The sequence below is a fragment of the Leptopilina boulardi genome, unplaced genomic scaffold (genome assembly GCF_019393585.1).
Source record: "Leptopilina boulardi isolate dan_hultmark-lab unplaced genomic scaffold, ZJU_Lbou_2.1 LbouV2_144, whole genome shotgun sequence".
NCBI classification, from domain to species: Eukaryota; Metazoa; Arthropoda; class Insecta; order Hymenoptera; family Figitidae; genus Leptopilina; species Leptopilina boulardi.
This window is the reverse complement of record NW_026137690.1, coordinates 2,152,785-2,178,184: the sequence shown is the minus strand read 5'-3', so window position 1 is coordinate 2,178,184 and position 25,400 is coordinate 2,152,785. Positions and strand designations below refer to the sequence as shown.

Genomic DNA, 25,400 nt, shown 5'->3' with positions numbered 1-25,400 from the left:
TTTTAATTTTCGGCTTTTAAATGGTGTCATTCATAGCAAAGAACCTAATTACCAAATTTCAAAATGATTCGTTAATTTCTTTCGAAGTTATAACTGGTTTTTGGATTTTTTTTTGGGGTCATTGCGCAACAATTATAACCTTTTTTCCAATATTTTCATCTTTCTAGTACAAAATTCCAATTAAAACTTTTAATCAAAATTTCAAAAAGCGAAACAATCTTTTATTAACCGTACATCTGTTAAAAATTGTAAAAAAAAAAAAATATCCCAATAATTCATGTATACGTGCATTGTTTTAACTCTTCTCTCCGTCTACCTATCTCTAAATAATAAAAGTTGCTTTGAATAAAACAAAATTGTGAAAAAATTCATTAAAATTATTATTTTTCCTATGTCCATGAGAACTGACCATGGCGCCATGTCCATGACCTCAAAAAAAAAGGAAAAAAAATCTGAAACCTAGACCTTGATAAATTTCCGGAAAATGTTAAACACATCTACACAATTTTAACAAGCTTTCATAGAAACCAGAAAATATATCAAATATTGGATATATAGTGTCCTTGCCAAAACGTGCCTTGATCTCTCTCTCTCTCTCTCTCTCTCTCTCTCTCTCTCTCTCTCTCTCTCTCTCTCTCTCTCTCTCTCTCTCTCTCTCTCTCTCTCTCTCTCTCTCTTTCTCTCTCGTCAACCAGAACGTCAGCGGATTTTACACTTGGATTACCAGCAAAATCCCAGACAACCCGGAAAAGCTTTGGTGAAAGCTAGGTCGTTGAATAACTGTTCCGGAGGTGCAAATGAAAGAGAAAAGAGAGACCCTCAAGATTTACCTATATATATATATATATATTGCGAGACAAGACTGTCTTTATGGCTTTTCACATTTTTCGTGTCAATGTTCTTTTTATTTCTTTTTATATACAAATTTTTTTTTTTTTTTTGACAAATTTTCTTATTTGCCCGAATTCGATTTTTTCTAATTATTATTTACCCGAATTTGAATTTTTCCGAATTATTATTTGGCCAAATTTAAATTTTTGTCCGAATTATTATTTTCCCGAATTTGAATTTGTCCAAATTCGATTTTTTCGAATTATTATGGGCCGAATTTGAATTTTTCCGAATTATTATTTGCCCGAATTCGATTTTTTCTAATTATTATTTACCCGAATTTGAATTTGTCCGAATTATTATTTGGCCAAATTTATATTTGTCCAAATTATTATTTGCCCGAACTATTATTTGGCAAATTTGAATTTGTCCGAATTATTCTTTGCCCGAATTTGAATTTGCCCGAATACGATTTCTTCGAATTATTATTTACCCGAATTTGAATTTGTCTGAATTATTTTTTGGCCAAATTTATATTTGTCCGAATTATTATTTGCCCGAACTATTATTTGGTGAAATTTGAATTTGTCCGAATTATTCTTTGCCCGAATTTGAATTTGTCCGTATTCGATTTTTTCGAATTATTATTTACCCGAAATTGAATTTGTTCGAATTATTATTTGGCCAAATTTAAAATTGTCCGAATTTGAATTTGTCTGAATTATTATTTGGCCAAATTTATATTTGTCCGAATTATTATTTGCCCGAACTATTATTTGGTGAAATTTGAATTTGTCCGAATTATTCTTTGCCCGAATTTGAATTTGTCCGAGTATGATTTTTTCGAATTATTATTTACCCGAATTTGAATTTGTCTGAATTATTATTTGGCCCAATTTATATTTATCCGAATTATTATTTGCCCGAACTATTATTTGGTCAAATTTGAATTTGTCCGAATTATTCTTTGCCCGAATTCGATTTTTTCAAATTATTATTTTTTTTTATTTTTTCCAATTTTTTATTTTGACAAATTTTCTTACTGATAAATAAATTAAAGTACTTTGGCATTTGTACAAGATTAGAAATTAGTTTAAATGACATTTTTTTTTCTTACACGTGAAATGCAATTATATTTTGCTCTACTTCCGGAGACGAGTTAAACAAAGTTAGTAAATAGACTTGGAAGGAAAACTCTCACGCTCTTATAGTCTTTGAATCAAAATGGAATTTACCTCTCTTTCTGAATGTGTCTGTATCAGATGTGCTGTTTTCAGTTTTTTAATTTGATTTTAAATTCTAAAGTTCGTGGCAGCAATACATTTTTTTACAATTTTTTTTTTACAATTATTTTTGTAAATAATTATTATATCATTTTTATAATTATTATTATGATTTTAATTATTACAATTGTAATTATTTTGTTTTTTAATTATTAGAATTGTAATTATTTTGATTTTTAATTATTAGAATTGTAATTATTTTGATTTTTAATTATTACAATTGTAATTATTATCATTGTAATTATTACTATTGTAATTATTATCATTATAATTATTGTTATTATCATTATAATTATTTTATAAAATATAGGAATAATAAAATACAATTTCCTATTTTTAATTTATGATTTTCATTTTTTTTAGGTGTTACAATTTATTTTTCTTTATTTTTGGTTTTTTCATTTTATTTTCTTTATTTTTTTTCATTTATTTTAATTATTTTTATATTTAGTTTATTTCCATATTTTAATTATCACAATAAATGATTTTTTTTCTATATATATATCGACGGCGCCTGAGTTGAGAACAGTGCGCGCGCCGCATAGAAAAAGTGGGGATGGCACGCGAGAACCAATCACTGAGCGCCTACCCCCACTCAAGTGCTGTGTGTGCAGTGATTCTCAACTAGAAAAAAAATTTATTTCGTCCTCTAAAAGTTTTAAACTGCTATTTATTTACTTTAAAAAAATTATTTCTCCTTTTTTTCATTTTATTATGATTAAATAAATTATGTAAATTAAATTTTTACCATTAATTTTCAAAAAAATTATCTATTTAAAAATTTTTAATTAAAACTTTATTTTTATTTTTTTATTATGATTCTAGAAATTTTAAATTAACTAATTTCAAAAATGGTATATATGCCTTACCAAATGGTTATTATAATCAAATAAATTATGTAAACTTTTTTTTTATTAAAATTATTATTTTTTTATGTTTTTAATTTTATTTATTAATTTATTATTTTTTTATTATAATTTTTGAAAATTTATTTTTTTATTACTTTTTTATTACAAATTTTATTAATACATATATATATTATTATTTTAATACTAAAAATTTTAATTTGTTTTTTAATTTCCGGGAAAATTTTAATTATTCATGAATAAATTTAATTAATTTATTTATTACTTTTTATACTGTACTTTTATTTATTCATATCTTTTTCAAAAAAAAATCGTTTAAAACGCAAATATAAAAAAAAAATTGTTTGCTAATTTTTTTCAATTTTTTTTTATTTTTTTTTCGAAAAACTTTTTTCAGAGAAATATTCCGCTTGACTGGGTATATATAGGAGAATCTCATTGAAGTTGAATATTCATTAACGTTCATGAATAAAGTTTGTGTGTTTCGCTTATATGGAACAAAATCAGGGCATTCTATTGCCTAAAGGCCAGAATCTTAGGGAGCTTATTTTTTTTTTCCTTTTCTTTCAAACTCTTAAAAAGGGCGCTATAAGATATTCGCTTTCAAGTCGTGTGTCTTTCAGACTCTATTTTATTTTTTTTTCTCTCTACACCAGGAAATTTATTTTTCACTTTTATATATGAGACGGGAAAATTGAAAAAAAAATCAAAAATTTTTTTTTTCGTAAGGGAAAAAATATGTTTTAAATAAATTTTTTTATTTTTTTTTTTTTTAAATTAATTTTTAGAGTGAAATTTTCATTTTTTTAGATTCAATTAACTATTAGTTTAAAAAAATAAATAAATTTAAAAAAAAAATAAATTAATTAAAAAAAAATAAATTAAAAAAAAATAAATAAATTAAAAAAAAAATAAATAAAAATAAAAAAGTACTTAAATAAATAAAAATAAATAAATAGGTAAATGCAGTGGAATTTAATTTTTTTTTGATAAAATAAAAAAAAATTTTTTAAATAAATAAATTAATTAAAATAAATAAATAAAAATTTTAAAAAAAATTATAAAATAAATGAATAAAAAAATTAATAAAATAAATATAAAAAATAAAACAAATAAAAGAAAAAAAAATAATAATAAATGATTTAAAAAATTAAAAAATGAAATAAAAAATATATAAGTTAACGCGGCTGCGTGGTCAGAGCACACGGCTCACATCCCAAGGGTCCTGGGTTCAATCCCCCATGGGAGTGAGATTTTTCAAAAATTATATAATAATAATAATAATAATAATAATATATAATTGCTGATTTTTCTTTCTTTGTAAGCCCGTTTATATGTAAATAAATAATAAAAATAAATAATAAATAAAATAAAAAAAATATTAATGCAGTAAAATTTAATTTTTTTGATGTGTAAATAATATATTTAAATTTAAAAAAAAAAAAAAAAAAAATTTAGCTATTTGAGGTGAAAATTTTTTTTTTAATATTAAAAAATTAATTACACTTTAAATATAAAAAATATAAATAAATAAAAAAAATGTAGAACGATTTTTTGAGCTTACTAAAAAAAAAAAAAAAAAAAAAATGAAACGACTTTTGCATTTGGCAGATGAAAATTTATCTTACTAGTTGATATAATAGGCGCCCTTGTTTCTTTACGGGATACTTGACTAATGTACAACAATGTTCTCGATCATTGTCAGCAAGGAAATGAACATTTTTCCATTTCTTCGTTTTCCTAACTGTCTCGCGAAGAACTGCGAATATATAGGTGCAGAAGGAAAATGGAATTTCATTCTAACGGAAACGTCATTACACACCTCTTTTTCGTAAAGTGAAAGAAACGGGGAAAAATAATGTATGTAAAAAAAAAAAAAAATAAAAAAACATGTCAATCTTGAGACAATGTTTCCTCTCTTGAAATGTATTTTATTTTTTATTTTTTATTATTATTTATTTATTATAAATATTTTTAGAAGTCACTTTTATTTTTATTTATTTAATATTATTTAATTTTTATTTATTTATTTTTTTTTTTTTATTATACTCTTCGCGTGATTAAAATAATAATAATAGTGTAAATTATATTTATTTTTTCCTTCACAAAAAAAAACAATAATGAAATCTAAAACCTTAAGTGGTGATAAAAGAAAAAAATTTTCATTTTCTTTTTCAAAAAAAGAAAAATTAATTTTCATCATTGTAATCCAATCCCCTTTTTTTTATCCCCTTTGTCTCTAATCGAATAATTAGAGAAAATTTTCTCAGATAGATAGAGAGAGAGAGAGAGAGAGAAACTATAAGATGGTAACCGAATAACTTGAAATTCTCGAAACTTGGAAAGTCACTCGCTTTGATGAAACTTGTCAGAATCAGAGGCCAAGTTTCCCCCACTCCTCTCTCTCTCTCTCTCTTCTCCACTTTTCATAAATTAACTTCATCTTTTACTCTATGTAAAGTATCTCGGGAATTTAGGACAAAAGAGCCAAGGATTTGACTAATAACTTATCTGTAATTTTATTTTTTTTTCATTTTTTATTAATTTTAATATTGAAATTTTTTTTTTTTTTTTTTTTTTTTATCAGAAATTATTTCGAATTGCTGATTTCACGAATACGGAATTTCGGATTATTTCGGTCAAATTTCGGCACTAGATTTTTTAAACTGACCGAATATATTTCAAAAAAAAAAAAAAAAATTACTAAAAACCTAATATCAAATTTGTAGATACAGATTTTTATAAATTTTAATAAATAATTTAATTTTTTTTTATTAGGAACCCTAGATAGTACAAAATGGGGTACAAAAGTACCCCAAGGAAAATTCTAACTACGGCCCTGGCTCTGTAACTGTTATGGCGGCACCCTAACCTAAAAGTTTAGTCATCGAACTATAAATTTTGACCCAAGCGGCGATTATTTACTTTTATAATACCTGGTGGTGCTTGAAAATCGTTTGGGGTTGTTTTTTACCCCAGTTGGTATACCAACTGGGGTACAAGTATACTTGTATATTCAAGTTTTAACAAGATTAAAAAAAAAATAAATAAATAAATAAAAAATTTTTTTTTTAATTTTCTTTTTACTTAGAAATTCTAATTAAAAATCGTTGGGGGTAGGTTTTTACCCCAGTTTTACTTCTACTTTTAAGTATTAAAATTAAAAAAAAAAAATTTCAATTTTTTATTTTAAATTTTGTTTTAACTTATAAATTCTTATTAAAAATCGGTTGGGGTAGTTTTCTACCCCAGTTGATACTTGTACGTTCAAGTTTTAACAAGATTAAAAAAAAAAAAAAAAAAAAAGAAATTAAAAAATTAAAAAAAAAAATTTTTTTTTACCTAGAAATTCTAATTAAAAATCGTTGGGGGTAGGTTTTTACCCCAGTTTTACTTCTACTTTCGAGTATTAAAATTAAAAAAAAATTAAAAAAAAAAAAAAAAAATTGAATAATTTTTTTTTAAATTTTGTTTTTACCTATAAATCCTAATTAAAAATCGTTTGGGGTAGTTTTTTTCACCCTAGTTGTATTTCTACTTTCGAGTATTAAAATTTTTAAAAAAATTTAAAAAAAAAGAAAATGTTTTTAATAATTTTTTTTTAAATTTTGTTTTTGCATATAAGTTATAATTAAAAATCGGTTGGGGGTAGGTTTTTACCACAGTTTTACTTTTACTTTTAAGTATGAAAATTAAAAAAAATTAAAAAAAAAAATTTCAATTTTTTTTTTAATTTTGTTTTTACTTATAAATTCTTATTAAAAATCGGTTGGGGTAGTTTTCTACCCCAGTTGGTACTTTTACGTTTAAGTTTTAACAAGATTAAAAAAAAAAAATTTTTTTAAACATTTTTTTTGTTTTTGTTTTTACATATAAATCCTAATTAAAAATCGTTGGGGGTAGGTTTTTATCCCAGTTTTATTTCTACTTTCGAGTATTAAAATAAAAAAAAATTGAATAATTTTTTTTTTTAATTTTGTTTTTACCTATAAATCCTAATTAAAAATCGTTTGGGGTAGTTTTTTTCACCCTAGTTGTATTTCTACTTTCAAGTATTAAAATTTTTTAAAAAATTAAAAAAAAAAGAAAATTTTTTTAATAATTTTTTTTTTAATTTTGTTTTTGCATATAAGTTATAACTAAAAATCGGTTGGGGGTAGGTTTTTACACTAGTGGTACTTCTACTTTTTAGTATTAAAATTGAAAAAAAAAATTTTTTTTTATTTAATTTTATTAAAACTGGAAAGTAAAAGTACAACTGGGGTAAAATACTACCCTAAACTATTTTTAATTAGGATTCATAGGTGAAAAAAAAATTTAAAAAAAAAAAAATTTTTTTATATTGTTTTTACCTATAAATTTTTTTATTTAAATTACATAATAATCATTTAATAATAATAAAAAAATTTATAGTAAATAACAGAAATAGTAAAAAAAGAAGCAAAAAAAAAAAAATATATATATAGTAAAACTTTTCATTTAATTTTCGAGTTGTAAAAAAAGAAGTAAAACTTTATTGCCTGCCCACGTGTGCGTTACTTAAAAATTGTTTTTAAATTTTTTAAAATACGTTCATGTGTACGAAGGCGTGAAAACACATTTATACTCTCACCTCCTTTTGAGACCGACCCCATTATGTTCACTATTCAGTTTTTAAAAGACTTCCCAACCGGAAATGCAAGCGCGCATAAGAAATAAAATAAAAGAAAGAAGAAAAAAAAGTTAAATCCCACGCTTATTTAATCTTTGATATATACATACAACGTTTCTCCCCGATGAAAATAGTGCTCGGAAAAATGCCACGAAAAATTGCGATATAAAATTTTTTTTGTTGGACACTAAATATTTATTTTTTTTTTAATATTATACAAAAGGGAATTTAATTACTAAAACATTTTTTTTTTTTTTTTTAATAAAATTAATAATTTTTATATTTAAAGTATTATACAATTTTATTGTAATTGTTAATAATTTATTGAAATTGTATTTGAAGTGAAAAATAAAATTAAATTAAAAAAAAAAAAAAAATTACCTTTGGGAAGAATTGAACCCTAATCAGAAAAATGGAAAATTCGATACTTTACCACTAGGCCATTGCCTCTTTGGACAATTTTTTTCCACTGGAATCAAAATTGACAGCTTTTTTTTAAATAAATACAAATATTACTAATTAATTATTTTAATATTTGAATATTACTAATTAATTATATTAATATTTTAATATTACGAATTAATTAATTAAATATTTTCTAATTAATTATTTTATATTTTAAATATTACGAATTAATTAATTAAATATTTACTAATTAATTATTTTTTAATTAAAATATTTCTAATTAATTATTTAAATATTTATAATTTAATTATTGCCTTTTAATTATTGCCATTAAAATAATTATTAATTTTTTTTTTTTTTTGTTTCAGGTAAGAAAAAATTCATTTTCCAAATCATAATGGATTCGAGGCTGCAACTTTAGTAACGTATTAAATTTAAAAAATTTTAATTCGCATTTTTAAATAAACAAAAATTTTTTTTTTTATTAACTATTTTAAATATTAAAAAAAATTTATTAAAATTAAGATTTTTGAATAATTAAACGAAAAAATTTATTCAATTAACGTTTTAAATTATATTTAAACAAAAAAAAAATTACAGTTAATTGAATAAAAAAAAAAAAAAAAATGATTACATTAAAATTAATTTATGAAAAAAAATAAATTGAATTAAAAATAATTAAATTAAAATTAATATAGGTAATTAGAAAAATTAATTAAATTAAAAATAATTTAATTGAAAAAATAAATTAAAATTAATTTAATAAAAAAATATAAATTTGAATAAATTTAATTTAATTAAAAAATTTTTAATTAAAAATTGTTTAATTAAATTTTTGTTAATAGTAGAAAAAAAATTATTACAAAGAAAGGAGAAGAGTATTTAAATTGTTTGATACTTAGTAATTGGTTTATTTTTGGAAAATTTGCCATACAATTTATTTTTAGTATTTCCGGATGCAAACTTTAAATTTATGTATATACGGAGAAAATCATATCTTCACGTATATATATATATATACTATGCAGAAAATTATATTTATCTAGGCGTGACCTTGAACGAGAAGGAATGGTGTATTCTTGAAATGAGAGGCCAATGCCATTACCCGCCAAATGACATTTCCACAAATACACTTAACTTTACTTACTGCCAGTAAATGAGTAAATAATCCCTTACAAAATATTAATTTAGAAATTTTCAATTAAAAAAATTTTTTTTTCCCCTTTTTATATATATATATATATATATATGTTTATTACAAAAAAATTTATAAATATAAAAATATTTTAACAAAAAAAAAGAAAAAAAATAACTCAGTGAAATAATTTTTGCTACGTTAATAATAAATTATTAAAAAAAAAAATTATTCGTACAAATAGAAAAAAATTTTTTTTTGCGGCATTATTATTCATTTGTCTTTACGAAAATATAACAAAAAATTCCAATTAGAAAAACAATTTAGTTGGAAGATTTAATAGAGCAGTAAAGTTTTAAATGACACACGTGAAAAGGAACTTTTCCATTTTACAATCAATTTGATTAATCGTCTCCAATCGTGCGTATAAAATGGAAATCAAACGACTTCCAATTAACTTATATAAACGGCAAAAAAATTACCTAACATTTTGGAAAATTTCATTTCAAAATTTATTTTACACTCATAAGAATTTTTTTTGTAACTAAAATAAAAATATTACTACAAATTTCAATTAAAATTGTACTGGAAAATTTATTTAAAAATTTTACTACAAATTTTACTATCAATTTTACTACCAATCTTACTACAAACTTTACTATCAATTTTACTGTAAATTTTATTTAAAATTCTACTATAAATTTCATTTAAAATTTTACTACAAATTTTACTATAAATTTTACTATGAATTTTACTATAAATTTTACTACAAATTTTACTATGAATTTTACTGTAAATTTTATTTAAAATTCTACTACTTACTACCAATGTTACTACAAATATGACTGCCAATTTTACTACAAATTTTACTATCAATTTTACTACAAATTTTACTACAAATTTTATTTAAAATTCTACTGTTTACTACCAATTTTTACTATAAATTTGAGTACCAATTTTACTACAAATTTTACTATGAATTTTAGTGTAAATTTTATTTAAAATTCAACTACTTACTACCATTTTTACTACAAATTTGACTGCCAATTTTACTACAAATTTTACTGTCAATTTTACTACAAATTTTATTATGAATTTTACTGTAAATTTTATTTAAAATTCTACTACTTACTACCAATTTTACTACAAATTTGACTGCCAATTTTACTACAAATTTTACTATCAATTTTACTACAAATTTTACTATCAATTTTACTACAAATTTTACTATGAATTTTACTACAAATTTTACTATGAATTTTACTGTAAATTTTATTTAAAATTCTACTACTTACTACCAATTTTACTACAAATTTTACTATCAATTTTACTACAAATTTTACTACAAATTTTACTATGAATTTTACTGTAAATTTTATTTAAAATTCTACTGCTTACTACCAATTTTTACTACAAATTTGACTACCAATTTTACTACAAATTGTACTATCAATTTTACTACAAATTTTACTATAAATTTTACTGTAAATTTTATTTAAAATTCTACTACTTACTACCAATTTTCCTACAAATTTGACTGCCAATTTTACTACAAATTTTACTACAAATTGTACTATAAATTTTACTCTTAATTTTATTTTAAATTCCACTACTTTCTACCAATTTTACTATCAATTTTACTACAAATTTTACTTTGAATTTTACTACAAATTTTATTTAAATTTCTATTACAATTTTTACACTACAAATTTTATTTAAAATGTTAATTAAAATTTTCTTTTAAAATTTGTAATACAATTTTAAATGTAAAATTTTTTTTTTTTTAATTTTTTTGTAAAATTCAAATTTGAATTGTTCCAAGTTCCATTGATTTTCGTTTAATATTAATCACTATAGGAAGGAAACTCTTGAATGTTTAGCTCTCTCTCTCTCTCTCTCTCTCTCTTTTACTCTCTTACAAGTACCTCAGGTACCATTGTCTGTATTTGCACTGAGTAAACGAGACATTTCAAATTTTAGCCGATAGTTCCCCAAGACACACTGCACTTGAAATAAATCGATAAATTCGAATGGTATATATGGTGTGTACAAGAAGATAAACGTTGTTTAGACACGAAAATAAATGCACTATTGGAAATTTAAATTCAAGTCTAACCTCTTCATATCCGATTTTATCGAGTCCAAAACGTTCATTTTCACTAAAAAGAAAAAGAAAAAAAGAAAAAAAAATCTCTGTAAAAATATTTTTACAACAAAATTCAAATTTTTTCATTAAATAATGCAAAACAAAATATTTAATCCTTAACTGGCATCATGGGTCCAGTATTTTTTCTCTCTCAAATTATAATTGAATTGGACTATTTTTTATATTTTAATATATTAGTTTGATATATTAGTAAATTTCTAAGTTTTTTTTATACAAAGTAATTCGAATGCAAAAGGGAAAATTACAGAAAAAACTAAAAGTATACGTTCCACCGCCTCTGAAAGGGATAAGTGTTAAAAAAGTACCCTCAGTCCTACTATCGGTCTGTTAGACCGCGAAATTGTTCATTAGTCCTAGTCTCGGTCTATCAGACCGCGAAAATGACCCTCAGCCCTACTTTTAGTCTACGAGATCACTAAAATGACTCTTAGCCCTATTGTCGGTCTGTCAGACCGCGAAAGTGTCCTTTTGGTCCTATTTTCGATCTGCCAGACTGTGAAAATGTCCATTAGTCCTATTCTCGGTTTGCTAGTTTGTTGGACCTTTTATTCCTAGTCTCGGTCTGGCAGACCGCAAAAATGACCGCCAGTTCTACTGTCAGTCTGCCAGACCGCGAAAATGTCCCTTAGTCCTAGTCTCGGTCTGACAGACCGCGAAAATATCTCTTAGTCCAATTCTCGGTTTGCTAAATCGCGAAAATGTCCTTATTCTTAGTCTCGGTCTGGCAGACCGCAAAAATGACGGCCAGTTCTACTGTCAGTCTGCCAGACCGCGAAAATGTCCCTTAGTCCTAGTCTCGGTCTGACAGACCGCGAAAATATCTCTTAGTCCAATTCTCGGTTTGCTAAATCGCGAAAATTTCCTTTATTCCTAGTCTCGGTCTGGCAGACCGCAAAAATGACCGCCAGTTCTAGTGTCAGTCTGCCAGACCGCGAAAATGTCCCTTAGTCCTAGTCTCGGTCTGACAGACCGCGAAAATATCTCTTAGTCCAATTCTCGGTTTGCTAAATCGCGAAAATGTCCTTAGTCCTAGTCTCGGTCTGACAGACCGCTATTTCCTTACTTATGTTTTTCCACAGTGATTTTTAATTATCTAATTAAAACTGTCGTGTATATTTTTTTGAAAAAAATTTTATTTATTTTTTTTCGCAATAGATAAGAGACACACGTTAATATATGACCTTTGATTCATTGACGGACCATTTTTCAGTGGCTCTACAATCATCACGAGTGTGTTGAATTGTGTGTGGACAAGGTGACTAAAGGGTGGGGGGGGGGGCGAGACTCGAGAGTGAAAGAGAGGGAAGAGAATGCTTCGAAATCGATGGAACTGTTAGAGAGCTCCACAGCACGAGCAAAGTGCTCGAAAGCACGAGGAGGACCCGAATAAGGTCAAGGTCTTGCAGAACGACCTTCTTCTTGCCTTTGCAAAAGAACTTACACCCAAATGCGATTTCTATATTATATAGATACCCTCTCTCTCTCTCTCTCTCTCTCTCTCTCTCTCTCTCTCTCTCTCTCTCTCTCTTTTTCTCTCTATCTGTGTAAATATTATCGATTTTTCCTTTCAAGATAAGAACAAATTCGCGACATTCTTCTTCAAACATCAAGAACATACTTAAATTACATTCTTATATATTAATAATACATATATATATATTGGTAGTTCAAAACCGTTTCCAAGATATAAAAGATATTTCATATTTATTATACGATGAAGCAAAAAAAATTTTTAAGGAACTTTAAATTTACTATTTTTTCTTTTTTTTATCATTTAATTTTATTGAAAATTAGAAAAAAAAATTTATAATTGAAAATATTTTATTTTAACCCTAAACTAGCACAACGGGTCTGCTGGACCCGATGACGTATTCAAACGTGTATTGTACAGACGATATTAAATATGTTTTTACATATTTTTTCATATCGTTATTTTCCTGTTTTACAACGACAGTCGGTTATGTAGATTTCTATGTCGGTAATTTTTATATATCATTATTTTTTTATTACCGACATAGAAATCTACATTACCGACTGATGGTAATACAAAAAAGGATCATATTAAACAATTACTGATATAGAAATCTATATTAGTGACTGACGGTAATAACAGGATAAATATGTCAATATAAAGAAATTACCGACGTAGAAATCCACATTACCGGCTGTCGAGTAAAACAGAAAAATAACGATATGAAAAAATATGTGCAAAAATTACACAAATATTCAATACCGGCTGTACAATACACGTTTGAATACGCGTTCGAGTCCAGCAGACCCGCTGTGCCATTTACATTCGAATTGTGCGCATTGAGAGTTAAAATAAAATATTTCTTTCATTGTAAATTTTTTTTAATTTACAATAAAATTGAATGATAAAAAAGAAGAAAAAATAGTAAAGTAAAAAAAATTTATAATGAGAAATATTTTATTTTAATCCTTAACTGGCAGAACGGGTCTGCTGGACCCGACGACGTATTCAAACGTGTATTATACAAACGGTATTAAATATGTTTGCACATATTTTTTCATATCGTTATTTTCCTGTTTTACCCGACAGTCGGTTATGTATGTTTCTATGTTGATAATTTTTATATATCATTTTTTTATTACCAACATAGAAATCTACATTACCGACTGATGGTAAAACAGAAAAAGGATGATATTAAACAAATACCAATATAGAAATTGATATTACCTACTAACGGTATAACAGGATGAATATGACGATATAAAAAAATTACCGACATAAAATTCTACATTACCGACTGATGGTAAAACCGAAATGATGATATTAAACAATTACCGATATAGAAATCAATATTGCCAACTAACGGTATAACAGGATGAATATAGCGATATAAAAAATTACCGACATATAATTCTACATTACCGACTAATGGTAAAACAGAAAAAGAATGATATTAAACAAATACCAATATAGAAATCGATATTACCTACTAACGGTATAACAGGATGAATATGACGATATAAAAAATTGCCGACATAGAATTCTACATTACTGACTGATGGTAAAACCAAAATGATGATATTAAACAATTACCAATATAGAAATCAATATTGCCAATTAACGGTATAACAGGATGAATATAGCGATATAAAAAATTATCGACATATAATTCTACATTACCGACTGATAATAAAACAGAAAAAGAATGATATTAAACAATTACCAACATAGAAATCAATATTACCTACTAACGGTATAACAGGATGAATATGACGATATAAAAAATTGCCGACATAGAATTCTACATTACTGACTGATGGTAAAACAGTAAATGGATGATATTAAACCGTTACTGATATAGAAATCAATATTACCTACTAACGGTATAACAGGATGAATATGACGATATAGAAATTACCGACATAGAAATCTACATTACCGACTGATGGTAAAACAGAAAAAGGATGATATTAAACAATTACCGACAAAGAAATCAATATTACCGACTAACGGTATAACAGGATGATTATGCCGGTATAAAAAATTACCGACATAGAAATCTACATTACCGACTGATGGTAAAACAGAAAAAGGATGATATTAAACAAATACCAATGTAGAAATTGATATTACCTACTAACGGTATAACAGGATGAATATGACGATATAAAAAAATTACCGACATAGAAATCTACATTACCGACTGATGGTAAAGCAGAAAAATGATGATATTAAACAATTATCGACATAGAAATCAATATTACCGAATGAGGATATAACAGGATAAATATGACGATATAAAAAAATTACCAACATAGAAATCTACATTACCTTAAATAATAATTTGTAAAAATTTTTTTTTTCATTAGTTCTACAGAAATTTATTTATTTTAAGTTTAAAAATAAATTGTGAAAAATAAAGACCTAAAGAAATTTGCAAAATTTAATATTGGAAATTAATGAAAAAATATATATATATATCTATATCTATATAAATTAACACAGCTTAGACATTGAGTCATCAATATTTCTCAAAGAGCACATCAGGCGAGTGTATTCTGTGACGTCAAATATATACACCTCATGTGCATCATTATCTATATATATATAAATGAAAAAGCGCGCGCGGTTTCACTTTAATCTAAAGTGAGAAAATCAACTTCCCTCGGACGTCATTAACTCGAGAATTTCTATAAACTATTTAAGAAAGCGATTACTGATACATTTCATTGCCGCCAGGATAAAAATAGCAGCACGGTCACGTGACTTTGACTTTTCGCATTATTTTAGAAAATTCCAAAAGCGTGTATATGTGTGTGTGTTTATGTGTCAATGAATCAGGAAGCCTCGCATGAATGAATCGTAGGAAATTGTATGAATGAAAATTTTTTTTTTTTATTCAATTTCGTGTTTATATATATATATATAAAATAAAATTTTTCCTAAGAATACTTTTTATATTTACCCACAAAACTATTATTAGTTATTTTCTATTTGTTTTTCTTTTTTAAATAAATATATTAAATATATAAAATTATTTCTAAAAATAATAATAATAATTATAAAATAATAATAATAATAATTTATAATAACAATAATAATAATAAAAATAGTAGTAGGTATTCCTAAAGCTGTATTTGGTACAATTAAAAATAATAATAATATAATTTTTATTTCAAATTTTTTTGTTTGAAAACAATTTTTTTTTTTTTTTTTTTTTTTTTCTTTAATTTAAAGAAAAACAAGATTTTGTATTTAACTTTTTTTGCAAATAGAAAACGGAGACAAATAAATTGAAAACAGTTTGATAAAGCTCCGTCAATTCCAGTTTAATTCCAAGAGTCAATATAATATTTAAATTGAAGGTCTCTCTCTCTCTCTCTCTCTCTTTTTTTTTCTCTTTTTCTCTCTTGGCAGTATTTTCCTCTTTTTCTGAAAAGAGCTTTTCCGGAGCTTAAAAACGAGACACGAGGCGCATGAGAAAGTCTATCACCCGAGACATTCTCGGGGGCAATTTTTCAAGGTCATTGCATAAAAAAAAAAAAATGAAAAAAAAAAAATTTTTTTTTTTAGCCAGAGGAAAGAAATAATTTTTGCAATTTTTTTGCGATAAACTATTGTTGAAGAATTAAGTATAGTGAAAAAAAAAAAAATTGACTTTTTTTTTCCTCCCTCGAAAACAACGACGACTATTTCTCCTACTTTTTTTTTACCCCTTATCTTCTATGGCACCATGGATCGCTACCACTTTTTGCACCACCACCACCCTCTAAATCTACCACCTTCTCCTCCTCCCCCCACCCCTCCTCTTTTTCCGCCCAGGAAAACTCACCTCTTCCCGCACCCTCTCTTTTAGTATAATACTGAGAGTTGGATTTTACCCAGTAACGATCGGTTCCCTTGCCCGGGGTACGAATGGTATTCCCTCCCCCCCTCTCTCTCTCTCTCTTCTCTCTCTCTCTCCCTTTTCTCCTCATTCCCTCTCTGTTTCCACCCCGTCTCCATCTGCGAAAATTCACCTCACCACTACTTGAAAAAAAAAACCTACGCACAAGTGTACCATTCCTCCTTCTTTTTTTTTTATACCCACGCGTTTTTCTCGCCACATTCAACACAAGTTTCTTTATGTGAGCAGCAACGTATGGAGAAGGAGAGAGAGGTGGAAAAAAAAACCCCCATATCCATAGGGAATTTATTATTCAATTTTCTCTTTTTTTTTGCATGCGTTTGTGTGTGTCATTCACAAAACTTTTTGCATTTATATTGAATGGAAAATATTATTTTTTATCACTTTATTGAATTCCCCCACGCAAGTTTTGATTTAATTTTCTTTTTTTTTTTTTTTTTTTTTGTCATGTACAATATATAAGGAAGTTGAGAAAATTATTTTCTTTTTATTTTTATTTTCTTTGTTTCGAGAATTATTATATTTGCAATGCAGGAATTTTTTTTTTTTTTTTTCGTTTTTTGAAATTGTTTTGGAACACATGAATATTTTCATTTTTTTAAATTGACATTTGAGAAAGATTTTTTTAATTCGAATTTTTATTTAACGAAATTTTTCTGGATAGAGAATTTTTATTTGGCTTTAATTTATGTCAATATGTACGAGAAGTCTCTATTAAGTAGGGGGTTAAGAAGGAAAAAATGGTAAAAATACGGTTTTTGGGGTATTTACGTCTAGTTTACTGAAAATCATGACGTGATACGCAATTTTGGTACACGGAATCATGTTCAGCAGACAAAAATACATTGAAAACGACTACAATATCTGAAAAAAAAAAAATTTTTTTTTTGTTGACCTGTGTTATTATGGAATAACCACAAAAAAAATCCAAAAAACGTTTATAACTTCTAAACGAATTAGAAAATAGTTATGAAACTTGGTAATTTTTTTCTTTGCGACGAATGCCACTACTTAAAAGAGTAAAATACAAATTTAGGGAGAAAAGTGTATAATTATCATGGAATGACCCCAAAAAAATCCAAAAACCAGTTATAACTTTGAAAAAAATTAACGGATCGTTATGTAACTTGGTAACTATGTTCTTTGCTATGAATGTCAATGTTCAAATTTAAAAAAAAATACAAATTTAGAAAAAAAGCGTAAAATAATTATGGAATGACCCCAAAAAAATCCAAAAACCAGTTATAACTTTGAAAAAAGTTAACGAATCATTTTGAAATTTAGTAATTAAGTTCTTTGCTATGAATGACACCATTTAAAAGTTGAAAATTACAAATTTAAGACAAAAAATAAACATTTGTTATGGAATGGAGCCAAAAAAATCCAAAAAACAGTTATAACTTCCAAACAAATTAACGAATCATTTTGAAACTTGGTAATTAAGTTCTTTGCTATAAATGATACTATTTAAAAGCCGAAAATTTAAAATTTAGAAAAAAATGAACATTTGTTATGGAATGGACCCAAAAAAAAATCAAAAAAACGATTATAACTTCTAAAAAAGTTAACGAATTGTTATAAAACTTAGTAATTAGGTTCCTTGCAATAAATAACACCTTTTGAAGACGAAAAAAAAAAATTTTTTAAAAAGCGTAAAATTATTATGGAATGACCCCAAAAAAAATCCAAAAAACGTTTATAACTTCTAAACGAACTAGAAAATAGTTATGTAACTTGGTAATTTTTTTCTTTGCTACGAATGCCACTATTTAAAAGAGTAACATACAAATGTAGAGAGAAAATTGTATAAGTATCATGGAATGACCCTAAAAAAATCCAAAAACCAGTTATAACTTTGAAAAAAATTAACGGATCGTTATGTAACTTGGTAACTGTGTTCTTTGCTAGGAATTTAAATGTTCAAATTTTAAAAAAAATACAAATTTAGAAAAAAAGCGTAAAATTATTACAGAATGATCCCAAAAAAATCCAAAAACCAGTTAGAACTTTGAAAAAAATTAACGAATCATTTTGAAATTTAGTAATTAAGTTCTTTGCTATGAATGACACCATTTAAAAGCCGAAAATTTAAAATTTAGAAAAAAATGAACATTTGTTATGGAATGGACCCAAAAAAATCCAAAAAACAGTTATAACTTCCAAACAAATTAACGAATCATTTTGAAATTTGGTAATTAAGTTCTTTGCTATAGATGATACTATTTAAAAGCCGAAAATTTAAAATTTAGAAAAAAATGAACATTTGTTATGGAATGGACCCAAAAAAAATCCAAGAAACGATTATAACTTCTAAAAAAATTAACGAATTTTTATAAAACTTAGTAATTAGGTTCCTTGCTGTAAATAACACCTTTTGAAGACGAAAAAAAAAAATTTTTGAAAAAAGCGTAAAATTATTATGGAATGACCCCAAAAAAAAATTGACAAAACATTAAAACAAATTAACAGATCGTTGTAAAACTCGATAATTATGTTTTTTATTATGTAGGTCACCTTTTTTTTAAAAAAAAAATAAAAGTTTAAGAAGAAAGCGTAAAATTATTATGGAATGACCGAAAAAAAAAATTCAAAAAACAGTTGTAATTTTTAATCTAATTACTGAATCGTTATAAAACTTGCTGATTATGTACTTTGCTATAAATTATACCCTTTTAAGGTAAAAAAATAAAAATTTATGAAAAAAAGTGTAAAATTGTTGCGGAATGACCCCAAAAAAATCCAAAAAAACAGTTATAACTTCCAAGAAAATTAATAAAACGTTATGAAATTTGATAATTATGTTCTTTGGTATGAACCAAGCTGATTAAAACCTGAATCTCAATTTTATAAAATAGAATTTTCGTTTTTTTAGGTTAGAATAAAAATTTTATTTTATAAAATTGAAATTCAGGTTTAAATGAGTGTGATTCATAGCAAAGAACATAATTACCAAAATTTTTTTATGGTTATAGTGAAAGAATTTTATATTTTTTTTCCAAAATTTTTTATTTTTGGTTTTTTTTGGGTCATTCCATAATAATTTTACGCTTTTTTCAAATTTTTTATTTTTTCGTCTTTAAAAGGTGTTATTTATAGCAAGGAACCTAATTACTAAGTTTTATAACAATTCGTTAATTTTTTTAGAAGTTATAATCGTTTTTTGGATTTTTTTTGGGTCCATTCCATAACAAATGTTTATTTTTTTTTCTAAATTTTAAATTTTCGGCTTTTAAATGATGATATTCATAGCAAAGAACTTAATTACCAAATTTCAAAATGATTCGTTAATTTGTTTGGAAGTTATAATTGTTTTTTGGATTTTTGTGGGTCCATTCCATAACAAATGTTCATTTTTTTTCTAAATTTTAAATTTTCGGTTTTTAAATGTTGTCATTCATAGCAAAGAACTTAATTACCAAATTTCAAAATGATTCGTTAATTTCTTTCGAAGTTATAACTGGTTTTTGAATTTTTTTGGGGTCATTCCGTAATAATTTTACTCTTTTTTTTTCTAAATTTGTATTTTTTAGTTTTTAGCGAGTGTTATTCATAGCAAAGAATACAGTTACTAGATTTCATAGAAATCTGTTAATTATCTTTAGAAGTTATAATGGTTTTTTGGATTTTTTTTTTTTTGGGGTCATTCCATAATAATTGTACCATTTTTTTTTAATTTCGTATTTTTCGCTTTTAAAGGGTGTCATTAACAGCAAAAAAAAAAACATTAAAAAAAAAAATACAAAAACAAAGTAAAAAAATAAAAATTCCAAAATATGAAAATTCAATTCAAATTTGACTTTATAAAAAATTCCGTAACTTAGAGAAAGTTTAACTAAATTTTTTTTCTATCATTTTTTTTTTGTTCTTAAATCTGCAATTTTGTTTAAAAAAAAAAAATTTGTACTTGACTTTCTAACCCCTTTCTCGTGACAAAAATATATATAAATCGAGTGTGCAATTTTTTTTTTTTTTTTTTTTTGTATTGGTTCAATTCTGGACAAGAGTCTGGAGGAGTATTTTGAATGTATATGTGTGTGACTGATAGTATCTCGAAATGGCCAATGGAGGATTGCGCATGAGCTTCCTCAACATTTACCCTCAGTGATGACAGGCAGGAAGAACAGAATCAGTACGAGGCATGCTCTCGTAATGAGAGTGTTTCTTAAAACTTTTCAAGTTCGATTTTTTCTCCAATGGGGTCCCGGCCACGCGCAACTAGTGATCAATCAAATTTTCCCTAAAAAATAAAAAAAAAAAAAAAAAAAAAAAGAGTTCCTTTTAACCTGCAGGGATCTTTTATTTCCCTTTTCTATATATTCTTAGCAAAAAAATAATAAAAAAAAAAAAATCTTCTAACAAATACAATCATCTTTAATAAAACCATAAAAAAAAAAAAACAAAAAATAATAATTTTACTATTTTCATCACTTAACATAACAAGGTATTAATTTATAAACTAATTATTATAATTAAGGTACATTATTTTATTTATTTATTTTTTGATAATTTTTTTTAATTTATTTTATTTTTATTATTATTATTATTATTATTATTATTTTATTATTTTTTTTTATTATTATTTTTATTATTATACACAAAAAAAATTTACCTGAAACAGCGATAAGTTTCACTGGAACAGAGATATGATTCACTAAAACAGTGAAAATTTTCCTTATTTTAGAGAAACTTATCGCTGTTTCAGATAAAGATTTTTTTCCGTGTAATAATAATAATAATAATTTATTATATTAAATTATAAATATAATATGTAACTATTATTTTTATTATTATTATTATTTTATTATTATTTTTATTATTTTTTTTTGTATTAAATATAATTAATATAACAAATATATTATTATTTATTTATTATTACTATTTATATTTTTATTATTATTATTATTATTATTATTATTATTATTATTATTATTATTATTATTATTATTATTATTATTATTATTATTTGTGGTAGTAATAGCAGTGTTTATTAGGATTAATTTTTTTTTTTGTGTAATTTATTTGTTGTATATATATATAAAAATGAAAAAAAAAAAACTTTTCTTTAAGCTCTTTGGACATGAGAAAAAACATCGCAAGAAAATTGATTGTTCTTTGTGCAAGAAGCTCAACGATAAAACTTGTGAAGCTTTCATTAAGGCTTTAACTATCGCTTTTAAAGTTCAATTGAAGATCCTGAGCTTTTACTCTTTCGTTTTTCTATATACGAAAGAAAGAGAGAGAAGTGAGTGATACGAACAGAAAGGATCGTTTATCTACAACACTAAACCTTTTAGTCGTGTTATTTAGTAAAGATTCGTATTATTTTTTCTTTTTTTTTTTTTTTCTTTTTTTTTTTTTTCTTTTTTTTTTTGAATTAGTTGAAGATTTTTCCTGCGACAACAATCTATATAGAGAAAAAAAAATTAAAAATTTCTTATACTACAAAACTCACTTGTTCGATTAAATATATATATATATATATATACAATTTCTGTCGGGGAGGGGAAAATATAATTTAATTATCTGGTGTGAGAAAAAAAAACGAAAAGGAAAAGGAAAAAAATAAAAGAAATAAATAAATAAAAAAAGAAGAATTAAGAAATAAAAAAAAGACCAAAAAGAAGAAAAGGAAATAAAAAAGAAGACAAATAGAAAAAAGAAAATAAAAAGAGAAAGAAGACAAAAAGAAAATAAAAAGAAAAATTAAGAAATAAAAAAAGAAAATAAAAAGAAGACGAAAAAAAAATCAAAAGAAAAATTAAGAAATAGAAAAGAAAATAAAAAGAAGACGAAAAAAAATCAAAAGAAAAATTAAGAAATAGAAAAGAAAATAAAAAGAAGACGAAAAAAAAATAAAAAGAATAATTAAGAAATAGAATAGAAAATAAAAAGAAGAAGAAAAAAAAATAAAAAGAATAATTAAGAAATAGAATAGAAAATAAAAAGAAGAAGAAAAATTAAGAAATAGAAAAGAAAATAAAAAGAAGTCAAAATAAAAAAAAGAAAATAAAAAGAAGAAGAAAAAAAAATGAAAATTAAGAAATAGAAAAGGAAATAAAAAGAAGTCAAAATAAAAAAAAAAGACAAAAAGAAAATAAAAAGAAGAAGAAAAAATAGAAAAAAGAAAAAATAAAAAGTAAAAAAGAAAAAAAAAAGAAAAGAAAAAGAAGAAATAAAAAAGAAGCGAAAGGAAAAAAAAAGAAATTAAAACGAAAAAAAAGAAGAAAAAATAAAATAAAGAAATAATAAAGAAAAAAGAAAAATAAAAAAATGAGTGGGGTAGGTTTTTTGGCGGCTGTTAAGACATTCGCGCCGCGTGGACGACATCGTCGACGATGTGAAAAACAACAACGTGTTCTTGAACTTCCTGGCTATGGCTCTTGTGGTATACAACCTGACGTTGTACCCTGTTGGGATGCAACACCTCCAATTACACCTCCCGCCGCTTTTTTGCCACCTGGTTATAAAAAACATTTCTCAGGTAAAAAAAAAACAAACTCTAAAATTAAACAATTTTTTAATTTATAATTTTTTCTTTTTATTTAGTTTTAATTTATTTTATTAATTTTTTTTTAATTTTTATTTATTAATAAACTTTATTTATTTTAATTTAAAAAATATTTTTTTTCAACTATTTATTATATATATATATATATATATATATATATATATATATATATATATATATAACTAAATTTTGTTATTTAATAGAAAATTCGTACACAACTGAAATTTTAATTTGTCCAAAATATGCAAATATGAATTCGAAAAAATAAAAATTCGGACATTTAAAAATTAGGTCAAATAAAAATTTGGATAATTAAAGCTTCGGTGAAATACAAATTCGGAAAAATTAAAAAATTCCGACAATTATAAATTTAGTCAAATACAAAATTGAAAAAATAAAAATTCGGACAATTAAAAATTAGGTCAAATAAAAGTTTGGATAATTAAAGCTTCGGTCAAATAAAAATTCGGAAAAAATAAAAATTCGGACAATTAAAAAATAGGTCAAATAAAAATTCGGACAATTAAAAATTCGGTCAAATACAAATTCGGAAAATTAAAAATTCGAACAATTAAAAATTCGGTCAAATACAAATTCGAAAAAATAAAAATTCCGTCAATTAAAAATTCGGTCAAATAAAAATTAGAAAAAATAAAAATTCTGACAATTAAAAAATAGGTCAAATAAAAATTTGGATAATTAATGATTCGGGCAAATAAAAAAATTGGATAATTAAAGTTTCGAAAAAAGAAAAATTTAGACAATTAAAAATTCGGTCAAATAAAAATTCAGTACCAAAAAATTTTTTTTGAAGTAAAAAAAAAATTCATTTAAATAGAATAAATTCTTACAAATAATAATTCAAAAATTTGAAAAGTCGTTTCAAAAAAAAAAAAAATTATACATCGAATAAAATTTATTTCCAAAATTTCTGATTGTAATGTCTAATTAAAATTTATGTTTATTTCTATTTTAATAGAAATTCTATTTCTTAGGAATAAATTTATTTCAAATTCATGTCATTAATTTTCTTTTCTATATAATAAAAATAATAATAAAAATACAGGGGAAAAAATCTTTATCTGGAAAAGCGATATGTTTAGCTAAAATAGCAAAAACTTTCGCTGTTTTAGTAAAACTTATGGCTGTTTCAGGTGAAGATTTTTTTCCGTTTAATAATAATAATAAAAATAATAATAATAATAATAATAATAATAAAAATAATAATAATAAAAATAATAATAAAAATAATAATAATAAAAATAATAATAAAAATAATAATAATAATAGTAATAAAAAAAATAATAATAGTAGAATAAAAAAAAATTTACTTACATTTGTGTTAAAATTTAATTTTGAAATGAAATTTTCAACATTGTGTTTTTATATGACTAGAAGAATTTGTAAAATTTATTTGAATTTAAGTGCAAATAAAATGTGTTGCATTTCAATTTAATGAAATTCCTAAATCGATTTCAATTGTTTTATATGTTGGCTTGGTATATAAACAACATCAATAAAAGCACAAGCTGAAACATGTTTTACCTTCCGTTTCTAAGTTTTATATATATATATATACGTTATGCGTACTACTTGTTTTATGTCGAAACAAAGTGCGCTTTCTATCATTTTAAAAATCCAACTACTTTTGCAGCTTTTTCTATATATTATTCATCGTCATAGGAATTTTTTCTTTTCTCTCCTAAATAATTCCATTTAAAAAAAAAAAAAAAAAAAACGAATATTATTTTATCTATATTTAATTTTTAAATTCAATTTTTTTTATAAATATTGCAAAAAAAAAAAGAATTTTAATTTAATCGAATTTTAATAATTTAAAAGAATTTTCATTAAATTCAAATTTTATGTTATTCAAATTTTTAAATGACATAAATTCCAATTCATTGAATTTTAATTTGTCCGAATTTTTAAGGCGCTGAATTTTCATTTGTCCGAAATTAGAAATGACCGAAAAAAATAATCAACAGAATGATTGAGGCGAAATTTTCAAAAAAAAAAAAAAAAAAAAAAAAAAAATTGACTCAATTAGAAATTATCATGAAAATCGTGATTGATCAATATTTAAAAAAATTACGCCGCAATCTTTCTATTTATTGTTTGTTCGGTTATATTTCTAATTTCGGACAAATTGAAAATTCTGTGTCCTTAAAAAATT

General features: G+C 24.0%; 1 protein-coding gene and 1 long non-coding RNA gene across 2 annotated transcripts in view; both read left to right on the top strand.

Moving 5' to 3' along the window:
• Positions 1 to 8,462, top strand: part of LOC127291613 (uncharacterized) — a 69,289-nt gene extending 60,827 nt beyond the window's left edge. The window contains exon 3 of the long non-coding RNA XR_007844621.1: positions 8,405 to 8,462. This is a non-coding gene — a long non-coding RNA (uncharacterized LOC127291613). The remainder of the gene's footprint in view (positions 1 to 8,404) is intronic.
• LOC127291612 (phosphatase and actin regulator 4-like) overlaps positions 1 to 25,400 on the top strand; it is a 181,937-nt gene that overhangs the window by 117,420 nt on the left and 39,117 nt on the right. The window lies entirely within an intron of this gene.